The 13096-nt window shown below is 39.6% G+C and overlaps 1 protein-coding gene across 5 annotated transcripts in view; it reads left to right on the top strand.

The window, feature by feature from the left end:
• The window catches only part of GAB1 (GRB2 associated binding protein 1), a 126614-nt gene that overhangs the window by 35441 nt on the left and 78077 nt on the right, over positions 1-13096 (top strand). Inside the window, exon 1 of one of the 5 annotated variants that reach the window (XM_044224959.1) lies at positions 9640-9686. The exons of the other annotated variants lie outside the window; for them this stretch is intronic. The gene's annotated coding sequence lies outside the window, so the exon portion shown is untranslated. Of the gene's footprint in view, positions 1-9639; positions 9687-13096 lie in introns of those variants that run through there. 5 annotated transcript variants of the gene reach the window in all.

Raw genomic sequence — 13096 nt, 5'->3', positions numbered from 1 at the left:
GACAAAACTCCTGAATTCATGAAGCTTCTGTTTTAGTGGGTAGGGATAGACATTGAGCAAATGTATAACGTGGTGTCCAGCAGCAAGGGTTGCTGAGACTATTGGCTCTTAACCGTCCTTCGCACGAGAAAACTATGGTCGGATTGGGGCTTAAATTTGTTATGAGTCAACTGTGTAATGCAGTTGTCCAAAAGCCTAATTCCATTTTAGTCTGTGTAAATAGAATGCCCAACACTGGACAGGTCATGTTTCCTCTACTTCTCATTGTCCAGCTGGACCTGGAGTGTTGCATTTATATTCTAGAGGGACATTGACAGACTGAGACTTGTTCAGGAGATGTCTTCATTGTAGCCTTTTAGATCATTGAGGAAGGCCACAGAGTATTCTTTAGGCCAAACCTTCCCAGTTTTGTCAACAGTTTCTCATGTGGTATCATCTCTCTACTCTTAGCCTACTTGACCTTTGTCAGATAATTAATTTTCTCTCCCAGTGCTGCTCTCAGAATTTAACTCAGTTCTCTAGTTGTGATTTCAACTTAGGTAATGCCTAGTAAACTGTTTCTTCCCTTGATCTGGTTATTTAATTTTAGTAATGCAGCTGAGGATTGAATTTCCTGTTGTTGTTGTTTTTTTAAACAGCTGTGTTACATCTGACTCTCAACGGTAAAGTACTGCTAAGCCAAGTTTCCAGCATTTCTGTTTGTACAAGTTATGTTTCTACTTAAATATAGGACTTAATGTATATCTCTATTAAAATATCATCTCATTGCTGGCCATATAATATTATGCATTAAGATTCTTTTGAATATTGTCTTTCATCTTTTTGTCGTCTGCAAAATTAATAAGCATATTCTCAAACTTCATCTATGTGATTAGTATAACTGCTCAATTGAAGAAAAACAGTGACACCAGATCATTCCTTCAGATTACAGCAGCTCAGTAATGAATATTTTTTTAGGATGGGGTTTCAAAGAACTATGAGCGCCCTTAATTATGTCATCCATCTCACATTTCTCTATTTTACCTGGACCTTTTGGAGAAATGCAGATACATTTGGTTTACAGTATTTCTGATAGCGGCTTATCAAAAAACACATTAGGATAATTGGACATGACACTGGAAATACAACAGGCCATTGCTGCTCCTCCCACACCCAAGTCTTATAATCTATCTATACTTGAAAACCCAAGGTAGAATTTTATTTGAATTGATACCAAATTACGTGTCTATGGTTTCCTCTTTTTTGCATGTACCCTTTTCTTCTTTTCTGGAACTCTACTTTCGTGTATAGGAAACTTGCCAGGAGTGATACTTTGGTTCTTGAAGATGAGATGAGGCTAAAATTTAAAAGTGACCTTTGTTCCCTCTTTTCAGGGTGGACTACCATTTCTAGTTTTAAGTCTCTTCCTTGATCAAATATAGAACATTAAGGAAAAATAGAAGCTGGATAGTAATACCTTCTCACTTCTGTGAAGGTTGTGTCATTTTTGCTAGGATTTCAAAAGAAAGTGGGGGAATGGATGTGTTACCCTGGTTGCTGCTCCTTTTGGCTGTGCTTGAGGTCTTCCTGGGCTCCCAAGCCCCTTTAAAGTGCCTGCGGGGAGTCAGCTCTTGCATTTAATCTTAAGTCTGTGTCCAGAGCCTCAGTATATGTCTTTGGTTTGGTTTTTAATTTTTCAGCTTCCTGTAAGACTGCAGAATTTTTTTTTTAGAGGCCTCCATATTTATGCGTTAGAAAAAAAAGACAGTCTTGACCTTACTCTTCATGGGAATGTTTTTGTTTTCCAAAGTGTTTGGTATCCTGTTTGCCTGGATTTTCTAGATGAAATATATAACATCTTGACTCTGTTCAAATGCTTAAGAGCACATACATCTTGCTGGCAGAGTGACTTTAAAGGGGAGAGTTACTGAAGCTGTCTCTTGCCTTGTACACCATGGTCAATGGACCTTGTGGTTAAAGATGCCAAACCTGTGAAGTCAAGCGGTTTCTAACTCAGGGTTCAACTTGACTGCATGTCCTGGAGATGTGCCTGTGCTGATTGGGAGACCAGTGTATTAGCCAAGTTTAAAGCCGGAAGCTGTTTAACAATTTTTCTTGCTTTTCACATACTGCAGAGAAAAGACTAAATCCCATCTGGTGCACACTATTGTGGGAATCTTATACTTTAGATTCATAAACAGTATGTTCAGGTTTTCTAGATTTGGCATTTGCCTGAGTGTGTTCTGTGTTGATTTTATACTAAGTGTAAATTTCTTTCCTTTTAACTATAACTGAATTTTAGTTGACTAAAGGAGTAGAAGTTGAACTTGTGTTTATTAGTACCTGCAGCTCTTACCAGGCTTGTGTGGGGATCACTGTCCTCCTGAGGTTGTTTCCCAAGCTAGGATACAGCAGTCGTGCTCTGGGAACCACCTACCCTGGTTTACACCAGTATTTTGTCATAATTCCCTCTCAGAATTGTCTTGATTTGGAAGAAAAACTGTATGGTTCCCTTGAATACGTCCCAGAGTGTCCTAGAAAGCTCATGGTTCCCACTGTGCTGTCCTTGCTCTGACCTCTGGGCCTTTCTTATTTACCGTTCCCTATAAGGACCCAGAATGACTTGTAGGACCAGAAAACCCAATGATCCTTGGAATACTGCTCATCTTCTTGAAGGGACATTTGATAACATGCTTCCTTAGAAGAAAAGCACCAATATGCATGGCTGGGGAGCAACTTTCATTATGTAGGGAAATTGAAAACACATTTTCTTAATGTAACTGGACTTTCCTTGCTGAATGGATCCATTTAAAAACTTCCCAGTGATGGTTCCTTAATAATATCTGATGTTTAAATGCAGGATCTTTTAGGGGCACCTGGGTCACTCCGTTGGTTGAGCATACTACTCTTGGTGGTCAGCTCAGGTCATGATCTCAGGACTGTGGGAATGAACCCACATTGGGTTCCACAGTTCAGGGCAGCATCTGCTTGAGATTCTCTCTCCCTCTCCCCCTTCTCCCCACCTTGTACTCTCTGTCTCTCAACTAAGTAAGTAAATAAATAAAATCTTTTAAAAAAATAAAAGTAAATAAAAAAAATAAACTCATGGACTTTTTCAAGCTGTGTTGTCTTGCTCTGTCCAAATACAGACCACTGTCTTGATTTGTCTGTCTCCCTTAGGTGGTAGCACCTGGAAGGCAGACCCTAGCTTATTCCTCTTGCCTCGCAGCACTGATCATTCAGTAGGTGTGGCTGAGAGAAAGAGGGAGATTGGGAGGAAAGGAAGCTGTGACTAAGCCCTACTGCTTTCTGCTTTCCTTTTAAGAACTGAAGTACCAGCGTGCCTGGGTGGCTCAGTGGGTTAAAGCCTTTGCCTTTGGCTCAGGTCATGATCCCGGGTTCTGGGATCAAGCCCCACATTGGGCTTTCTGCTCAGCAGGGAGCCTGCTTTCCACCCTCACCCCCACCACTGCCTGCCTCTGCCTACCTGGGATCTCTGTCTGTCAAATAAATAAATAACAACAAAACAAAACAAAACTGAAGTACCTGAGCTGCATGTCTAGGAATTTGAAAGGTAGTAAATATTTTAGGAAATGGCCTTCCCAGTTTTCTGAATATGACACATCATTTAGTTTCCTGGGGTTGTTACTCTGCACAGAACTTCTCAACCTCGGCAGTATTGACAGGCTGACCTGTATGAGTCTGTTGTAGGGCAGGCTCTCTGCAATGTAGGATGTTGAGTTAGCAGCATCCTTGGTCTCCACCCGCTAGATGCCTGTAGCCAGCTGTGACAGCCAAAAATGTCTCTAGTCATTGCCAGATGACTAGGGGGCAAAATAGGGACCCACCCCACCCTACCTCTTGAGAACCACTGCTTTACAGAAGCTCCTGTCTGGAATAAGTGCAGACCAAAGAAACCAGGAAATAAAAAGGGAACTTAGAAATCATCTCATATGTTGTTCCTCCTGGTTCTCCTCAACCCCATCCCCACCGCAGTACATACCACTGTTTTATACCTGAAGAAACTGTGGCTCAGGGAAATTAGTGAATATAAAAATGAAAAACACATAAGTATTTGAAGTAATACTGATTTTGGATTGTAGACTTACTTAAGTTTGTTCATAGATCCGTGGAGGGAGAAGTGTCTCTTAACAACCAACTCAAAATAAGAAAACATCAGTTTATGGAAATAGGTAAGAAGGGGATAATGATTCATATCACAGAAAAACTAAAAACTAGCACCACTAAAAAAGAATTAAAGATGTACATTGAACATTTTTTTTTTTTTAGATTAAAAAGAATAGAGCAAACTAACTAGGATATGGCTGTAGATTTTTTGCACAGGCTTCCACGTGGAGCTGTATGTGCTTCATATTAGATTATTTTAAGTGTATGTATCTAAAAATAAACAGAAGAGTATTTAATAATAATTTGGCTTTTTCAAAATGACTTGCTTTTTACATCCAGATAATCATGGTAATGGCCTGCCTGATGAGATATTTCTACCATAGGTTAAGTTATGTTTTATAAGGGTATTTTTTATCTTACTAAGAATTCTCATATAGAGGTAAGAACTCCAAATTAAATATTAGCTGCTTCTGGTTATTTTAAGACTCATCTCAATAACCAAGAGAATTTGGTTCTCACACTTTGTACCTTTTGATTACAAACAGGTTTATGTTGTACTTCATCAAAGGTTATAGAGGATATGCAGACTGAGACGCTTTGGGACTGAAATTGGGCAATTCAAAGTTTCTCATGCATGTAAGCTGCCTTTTGTTTTGATCCCTATCATTCTTAGTCTGTCTTTCTCAAGATCTGCTGGAAGACTGTCCTAAGTGAGGACACAAGAGAAAATGGCAGGATACTAAGGCACCGGGGCCACATAATACTCCTGTTTGAGGTAGGGTGAAATCCAGTTGGCAGACTTTTGTCAGAACTTGCAGTTGAAAGTGTCATATTTAGATTCCGATGGTCCTTTCTTGCTGTTTTTGTTTGGTTTGGTTTAAGCACAATACAGTCACAATGATAAGAATGTTTCTGAAAAATTATAAGTAAGTCCATTTTTAAAAAATCAAAATGTATCAGAAGAACTTGCCAGTTAAATTTATCCCAATGTTCTGGTCCCCTGTTTCCCATTAAGACACACAGTGATCAGAATCATGCTCTGATTTCTGTCTTTAGATAAGCTGGGGTGTTTTATTGTTGTTGTTTTAAAATATTCTTAAACCTGACACTTTGATTCTCAGTGAAAACACTTTCAACCATGTATGTTGGTGATTTGTTGAAAATTCAAAACTGAAAACCTGCCACTCTGCTTTTAGTGCTTGAAATCCCGTGGCAGGGAGACATTTTTCACAAAACAAATTGTTTGGAAAACCTCAGAAAGTTCATTATTCTGGCAAGAGGTCCTTTCTGAACTTTGGATCATTATAATAGTATGCTGATTTATGTAAAGAGTGGATTCGGACTTGAATAACTGTAGAGTCCTGGCAGATGTGAACATGTCAGATGTCTTGGCACAGTTTAGGGGCAGAAGGGGACTTTCCCACTTCCTTATGTAATCCACAATCATAGTATGTGGGAGTTTTATGAAATTTCTTCCGTTATACTGAAATGCTTAGCTTTTCATACCATACATGCTGCTCAGTGAGAACAGGCTCAGTGAATGTATGCATATATTTAAATGAAATGAAAAAGGAAAATGAAATCCAAGAAATTCCTTAAGTTTGCAGTGGTGATTATTTTTAGGCTGTGTTCATGTGTTCCAAAAGATCTCTTTTAAGTCAGTTGATTGGAACTTGGAACAGAACTTCCCATAGAAACAATAGTATAGTATATGTGGTGGTAAATTTTCCAGATGAGGCTTCAAAGCTTTTTTTAACCCATCATACACTAGTGTGCTTTGCGGTACAAGGGACAATGATGTGTAGCTTATTATCAACACACTGTTTAATGATAATCAAACTGAAACCTGTTTCAATGCTAGAACTTAAATAAAATTGAAAATTTTTAAATGAAGAAGAAATCAATGTTATTTCTACTAAAAGGTGGGTTTGAGGGAAAGTAATTTAAAGAGACTTGGTGATGTGGTAGAAGAGCCCAAGGCCCACCTGGAGAGGAGACACTTAGTAGTAGTTTGTGCATATTGAACAGGTAAAGGAACCGCTTGAGCCTCAGTTTCTTCAAATGTTGTAGTTGTAAGGGTCTGAGCAAAAAGTGCATATGATGGTGATTTATTATCTGCAAAGCTCTTTGCAAATATACAGTGTAAGTTCTGGTTCTTTCCTTAATTATAAAAATCCTGTGACCCGATCTTCCTTTTTCTTGACCTAGGTGTAGTGGCAGCAAAACCCTTTATGCTTAGCAATAATTAATAAGGTCCCTTTTAGCTCACCTACACAATACATGCATATTATTTTGGCCTGCTAGGAAGACAGTAGTATTTGCTTTTTTGAGATAGATGGAACTCCCAGAGTAACCTCTCTCACACATTTTTCTAGACTCCAGGTCTCTCCTGTCCTTCCCTTGTCTGAGTATCTCTTACTTAATCATCTTCTCAAGTTTCACACTAGGGTTTGCACTGCAGGCTGGCCTCCTGGTGGCCTGGCCTCTCTGACCTGTGCCTCTGGCCTCAGACCAGACCCGCACTGCTAACAGACCCTGCAGTTGACCAGCTTCAGGTAGGGGCCCTCTTCTGCTCAGGGTCTTCCTGGACATCGGACAGAGGCAGCCAGTCTGGGGGGAACCCAGCCTTATTAGGCAGGCCCAGGCTTGGGCCCTGGAGCCAAAAGTAAGGCTAGGAGTTCTTGGGCCTAATCTCACAGACCCAAGGAGCTTTTCTGGTAGAAGTGATGTCAGAAAATAAAATGGGGATTTTGGCCATCACAGAGCAAAGCTTTCCCATTCCCTTATTCACTGGGGAGGGTGGGCATCAGGAGTGCTGTATTCTTGTGAGAGTTACAATAACGCACCAAAGAGGCAAATTGAAGGGGGGTTATTTATTTTTTTAAAGATTTTATTTACTTGAGAGAGAGAGAGAGAGACAGACAGATAGCGAGAGAGAGTACAACCAGGGAGGAGAGGGAGAAGCAGGCTCCCCACTGAGCAGGGAGCCTGATGTGGGGCTTGATCCCAGGACCCTGCAGTCATGACTCGAGCCGAAGGCAGAAGCCCAAATGACTGAGCTACCCAGGTGCCCCTAAAGTATTATTTTTTGGGTCAAATTTATAAGTTTAAGGCTAAACAAAATAATAATGTTTTATATTAGAACAAGTCTCAGAGATCAGGAAATGCAACTTACTTATTTTACAGTGGAAGAATCTTAATCTAGACAGGTTAGTTGATTTGTAGGTGTCTCATGCCTTCCAGTCTTGAAGTGTTTCATCGGACATCATGAAGACTACATCTGGGCCTCACTACCCCTCTGTTTTCTGTGTAAGGTTGGTACTGATTTTGCACAGCTGTGTGTTGGGACCTTATGATCTGCATAACAGTCTACAAAGACCAGAAGGGAAGGAGGAGGTATGCCACCTCTGATTCCCTTCTCTCACCATAGCGGGAATTAGTAATATTTATTAAGCAAGGCAGTTTGTAAACGTTGTAGATACAAGAAGTCTGACACAGTTCCTGCTCTTTCAGAGGTTACAATATTATATTACCTTACATCATTAGAGGGATCTAATTCTAGGCCATGTGACACCTACTGAAGTGGATATTAGTGTACTGGGTTCTAGTTTTGTTTCTTCCACTGATTCTGGTGAAGACTTAAAAGGTTGTTTAGTTCTTTTTTCTTTTCTTTTTATTTATTTGAGAGAGAGAGAGCACATGAGTGGGGAGGGGCAGAGGGAGAGAATCCTCAAGCTAAGCAAGAGCCCCACATGGGACTCAATCCTAGGACCCTGAGATCGTGACCTGAGCTGAAATCAAGAGTTGGATGCTCAACTGACTGAGGTATCCAGGTACCCCAAGTTCTGGCACCTTCCTTAGTTTTCTTATCCATGAAATGAGGAGATTAAATTCTGAAGTCCTTATATCTATACTTTTTGAGTCATGTCTCATGATACTTTTTTTAATCATCGGGTTTTTGAACCCTATTATTTATTTTAAGAAATTCTTAGCCAAGATGTAGGCACTAATTTCTTTGCCAATGTGATAGACAACTTAGCAGTTTATTGAACCACAGGCTTGAGAGAGTTAGTAATTTATAATGGTCCATAGCTTCAATTTTCAGGGAGAACTAGATCCCACACCTCTGTAAAAATTGTGTACCTCATTAGGATTATAAAATAGATATATCTACTTTTGAATATTTACAGAGTTGGCAAGTAGAGAATGATTATTATAAAGAGCTTTTGACTTTACAGAGGGACATAACTACTGAATTCTTTTCAGTAGTGAGTTTTGGTGCAAGGAAAGTAGAATAGGATTTGCAGAACCTTAGTTTATGTGCATTGAAATACGTAATTGTTTACATTTACAATGCATAGTTCTCTGTTGTAGTGCTGGGCATGGGCATACCAAATACACCTTCTGTTACCCAACTGAGAATTTCCTATGGCTTGAGAGGCTTTTTTGCTTTTATGTTGGAATATTACAGACCTTTCTTCCCTCACCCTTCATGTTGCTCCTAATTGTTCAGGCAGCATTTGTTTCTGAAGTGATTAGCTCAATTATGGGAGATCATCTCTGGTTGTTGGATGAGTTGCCCAGTTAGGAGATGAACCTGTGACTGGGGAGGGTAGGATGCTTTCTGTAGTGGCAGGAACACGGACCACGTGCAGTTTTAGGCACACTTGCCAGCCCTACCTCTCACTAGCATTAAGCAAGACACTTAACCCTTTAGAATCTGTTTTTCATTAGTAAAATGGGAATAATAATGACAGTAATAATAATGATAATAATGTTGATATGACATGGTAGATGAGAACATTTATCCTTTCTGAAGAAGCTGGCATAAAGTAGACACGCTGCCTTTCCCCTCCAATCTAGGGAGCAGCCTGAAAGCAGGAACAAAATTGTCACCCTGGAAGTAACAGTTTCTGAGGCCTCTGTGAGGTATAGGCAAGGAGAGCTGCTGGTACTAGCCTTGTGGGTGGGATGGTCTCATGTGGTGATTAAACCCTCAGCCTCCAGAGCCAGAAAGCCTGGGTTCTACTGTGCTAGCTTTGTGATCTTGGAAAAGTCACATACCTGTTTAGCATCTCAGTTGCTTGATCTGTAAACCGAGGTTAATAGCACTTATCTCATCAGGTTGTTGGGAGAGCCCCTATGTTAATCTCTGTACACTGCTCAGAATGGTCCCAGGCACATGATAAGTCTGTGTTTACTGCAGTCTGTTGCAATGAAAATCTTTGAGTTTAATGCAAACTTTAAAAACATTGTGTGGAATGATGACGGGGTTTATGAGGATAGCTGGTATTTTCTCCTGAGGAGTCTGTTATTTCTGAACGGCGCTAAGCCAGTTTCTTCAGCAGGAGATAAATTGGCTCTTAGAAGTCTGCATCAGCTTTCATCTCTTCCTCTCTCCCTGCATGTCCACACTGTACAGCTTTTGTTATTAATGTGGAGCAGTTGAAGTCACTGACTTGGGTGCAGGCCAGGCCAGTGTTAGTGGGCATATATTACTTTCCGAGACTCTGGCAGAAGCTGGATGATGGAAGTCAGAGGTACGGGGAAGCTGTCCTTTTAGGCAGCCCACAGAAAAGGTGTGTTTGCTGTCTCTGTCATGTTGATGCTGATAGATCAGAATCTTATTTAGTATCTTAGTAATGTTTTTTTCTTTTACTCTACAGCCTATCTCTTTGAGCTGTCATTTTGCTTGTTCTCTGGTTAGAAAGACTAATGTTGTTTTGTTATGTATCTTTCTCCATTGTTGTGTCATTGTTGAAAATCTCTTCAGTTAACTAAATATTTGTTTAAGGCAGGTAAAATTTCCCCATAAAGCTGTATATTTCTGTAGGATTATATATGTCCTACATAGGGTATATTTGATGTTTGGTGATTATACAGTCTATATTGTCTTTTTTTCCTCTAAATAAAATAATCCTGTGGGAAAAAGCAATACTCATTGAAATAGCAAGTGAAAGTGTGTTTTTTCTCAGGAATGGTGTCATTTGGGAACACATTTTTATCTTCTGCTCTGCTTTTGTATTTGAGGCTTGGGAGACTGGGTTTTTTGTTTTAGAAAAGCAATGGAATTTTATCAGACATTTTCCTGAAACTCCCTACCTTCACCTTTTCCTGAACTATTTCTTTCAAAGTCCTGTTTTCCTTTGTTAAGAGGCTCCGTCATTTTAGAAAATAAAGGGGTTTGGTTGGGTCAGGCCTTCTGGGGGATCTTGCTGGCTTTACAAAAGAGGCTGTTTGTCTGAGAAGCAGCACTTGGAGGATCATATGACCATTAGTGTGAAACTTGGGGCAGTGATTTGTGAGCTTGAGCCTTTCAGGTTTTTTTTGTTTTTCAATTTTCTCGTTATCAGCAGACAGAGAGATTGCCTCACACCCTGTTGTGCCTTGTGACGTAGGGGAGGAGATATATTTTCTGATTTTAGACTTTATCCTAACTAATGTTCCTAAATGGTGGGGATTTTCTAAGGTTTCAGTTAACTCCCACTGTGAAATAGAACCTGATTTCTAGTTGATTTTAGCTACTGCTTAGTTGTGACATGCACGTATTTCTTTTTAATTTGACAGTTGTTTTCTCAAATTGAAAGCAGTAATTATGAATTAGAATTCCTGGAAATATTATTCTTCCGTAATGATATGTCACAGATGTTTGGGTGCTACACACACTCCTTGTTCCATTTTTAATGTTGATGTAGTAGTGGGGATGAAATGTGGAAAATAGCTGTGCGTTGTAATGAGTCTGGACCCTTTCCCCAGCGGCTCACTCCATATGTTACGGTACCCCTCTGTTCTTCCCGAAATGTCCAGTATTGGAACATTGAGACTTTAATATGTGAGTTTTTGAGACTTTGTAGATTTGGCCATAAAATAACTTACCCTATTCTACAAACCACGTTCTACGTCCTCACAAAACACCAGAGAAATCTGTGGCCTTCAGTGTCATGATATTCTTTCTAGTTCTTTTAAAAATGTATACTTTTATGGTCTGTTCTAGAAGATTTTGAGAATGCTGAGAAAAAAATAAAAACCACTTGCAGATTTACCACTTAGAGAAAAACTGCTGTTAAAATGTTAAGGTATTTACTTCCAGACTAACTTTATATTTATATAGATACATAGTAATCTTTATAAGAATGTCTGTAAGCCTTTTAAGCCTTTTTGAAACCTGTTTTCTTGGGGTTTGTGGGTTTGGTTTTTTTTTTTTTTTTTGGCATAGCAGTATATGTGAGAACATTTTCCACATTCCAAAATATTTTTTGGGAAATATGATTTTCAATGGCTGTATGATTTGTCATCTATTTGGCTCTGGAAGTACTTAAAGATGTACCAAATTTAAAAGTCCACTTTGGGAGTGAGGTCTTACTTCCTATTTTAAAAATAATTGGCTTAGAAAGTAATTGAGAACATGTTAATTTTGTGCTTTTCCTCAAGATAGACAATCTATTCTTCATTACATTTCTGTAATAAAACATTTTCTTTAACTGCATAGTCCTTGGTATGGTAACAATTTTAATAATTAATTTTTAATTAGCCATTCATAGCTGATTAAACAAGTGAACTTTTCAAATAAATAAACTTACTCTGTTAAAAAAAAATGCAACTAGTTTTGAAATAGTTTCTCCCTTCAAATTTGAAGAAATAAGGTTAAGAGTTTTTGCAACTAAATTTTGGGTTCATCTCCCAGGAACAGTTGGTGCCATTGGCTGTGCTTTCATGTTGGGTGAACTCGACTTTCCTTGAGCCTCCAGGCTGTACAGAACAGGAAAGGCCATGTGGTCAGGGAAATGGAGCCAGATGGTCCCTGTGACGGGTGCCAAGCCCCCAGCAGAGACGGATGCTACACCTGGCAGAGTAGAGTCAACAGCAAATGTCGGTGGCATTGGTCACCCTTTCCTGGAGAGAAAAGAAAATCTTCCCCTCTGCTGGCATAGTTTGAAACTCCTCTGCAGGCTCCATTCAGCCTGATGTAGCAGGTGTCCAGGCAGCTAGTTTCTCATGGGCAATGGAGGAGGAGGTGGTGGCAGTAGCTGAGACCAAGTTGGCAGCCCCCATGGCTGTCTCATAAAATCCACATTCTGGCATTCTTAGAGCCTTTCAAGGGAATCCGGGTAAGTCATTAAACTTTTGTGCCATTTTGGTTTACTTGGCCCTTTAAGGGGAGTAATATAAACCAAATGGAGCTGTCATTCAGTGGATCTTAGTGGTGCTTTTCAGTTTGAAAATTGAAACCTGGAATCACAGAGTCATCTCTAAGTATCACCTTAGAATTGATTACTGTGGCTTGTCCTTGACATAAGGGAGTTAATTTGCGGGAAAGTGTATGTTTGAGAGTCACATGTCCCCAAGTTTACATATCTGAGCAGTTACTTAGGAATAGTATGACTTTGGGCATATTTGTTAATGTCTCTGAACCTCATCTGTAAACATGATCATAATAATAACTCCTTTCAAGATAAGTGGGAGCTTGTATAAGTGCATGCCACAGAATAAGCTTTCACTTGATATTAGTTCCTGTGATGATGACAGATTCATGCAGGGTCATCTCACCAATGTGTGGATTTGTAATCATTCCATAGCCCTGCAACAAAGACATTTTCCCTTCAGAATACAGCCTCATACACTTGAGCTAAACCTAAAAATGCAAAGCTTTATAAAAAGATGTATCAGAATATGGTGACTTAATGGGCTAAAAGGTTTGAGGGGCTTTTTCCTTCTCATTCTGTCTTAGAATAGTCCAGATGGTCATCCATGCTGGTCCAGGACTACTTATGGTACTTCACTAGGCAGATCCCTTCCGCCTTGTTTCTCTGCCATCCCCATCTTCACAGTCAAAGATGACTCACCATGATCTCTTTTCAGCCCAAGAGTAGGGGGCTAATCAAGAGTTATACGGATCATTTTCGCTCATATTCTATTAGCCACAACTGAGTCACATGACCATAGCATGCTGTAAAGGAGATTGGAAAACATCGTGTTTATTAGCAACTCA

This window comes from Neovison vison, chromosome 11, assembly GCF_020171115.1.
Source record: "Neovison vison isolate M4711 chromosome 11, ASM_NN_V1, whole genome shotgun sequence".
Lineage (NCBI taxonomy): Eukaryota > Metazoa > Chordata > Mammalia > Carnivora > Mustelidae > Neogale > Neogale vison.
Note: the sequence above shows the minus strand (reverse complement) of the source record. Positions and strands in the feature narration are given on the sequence as shown.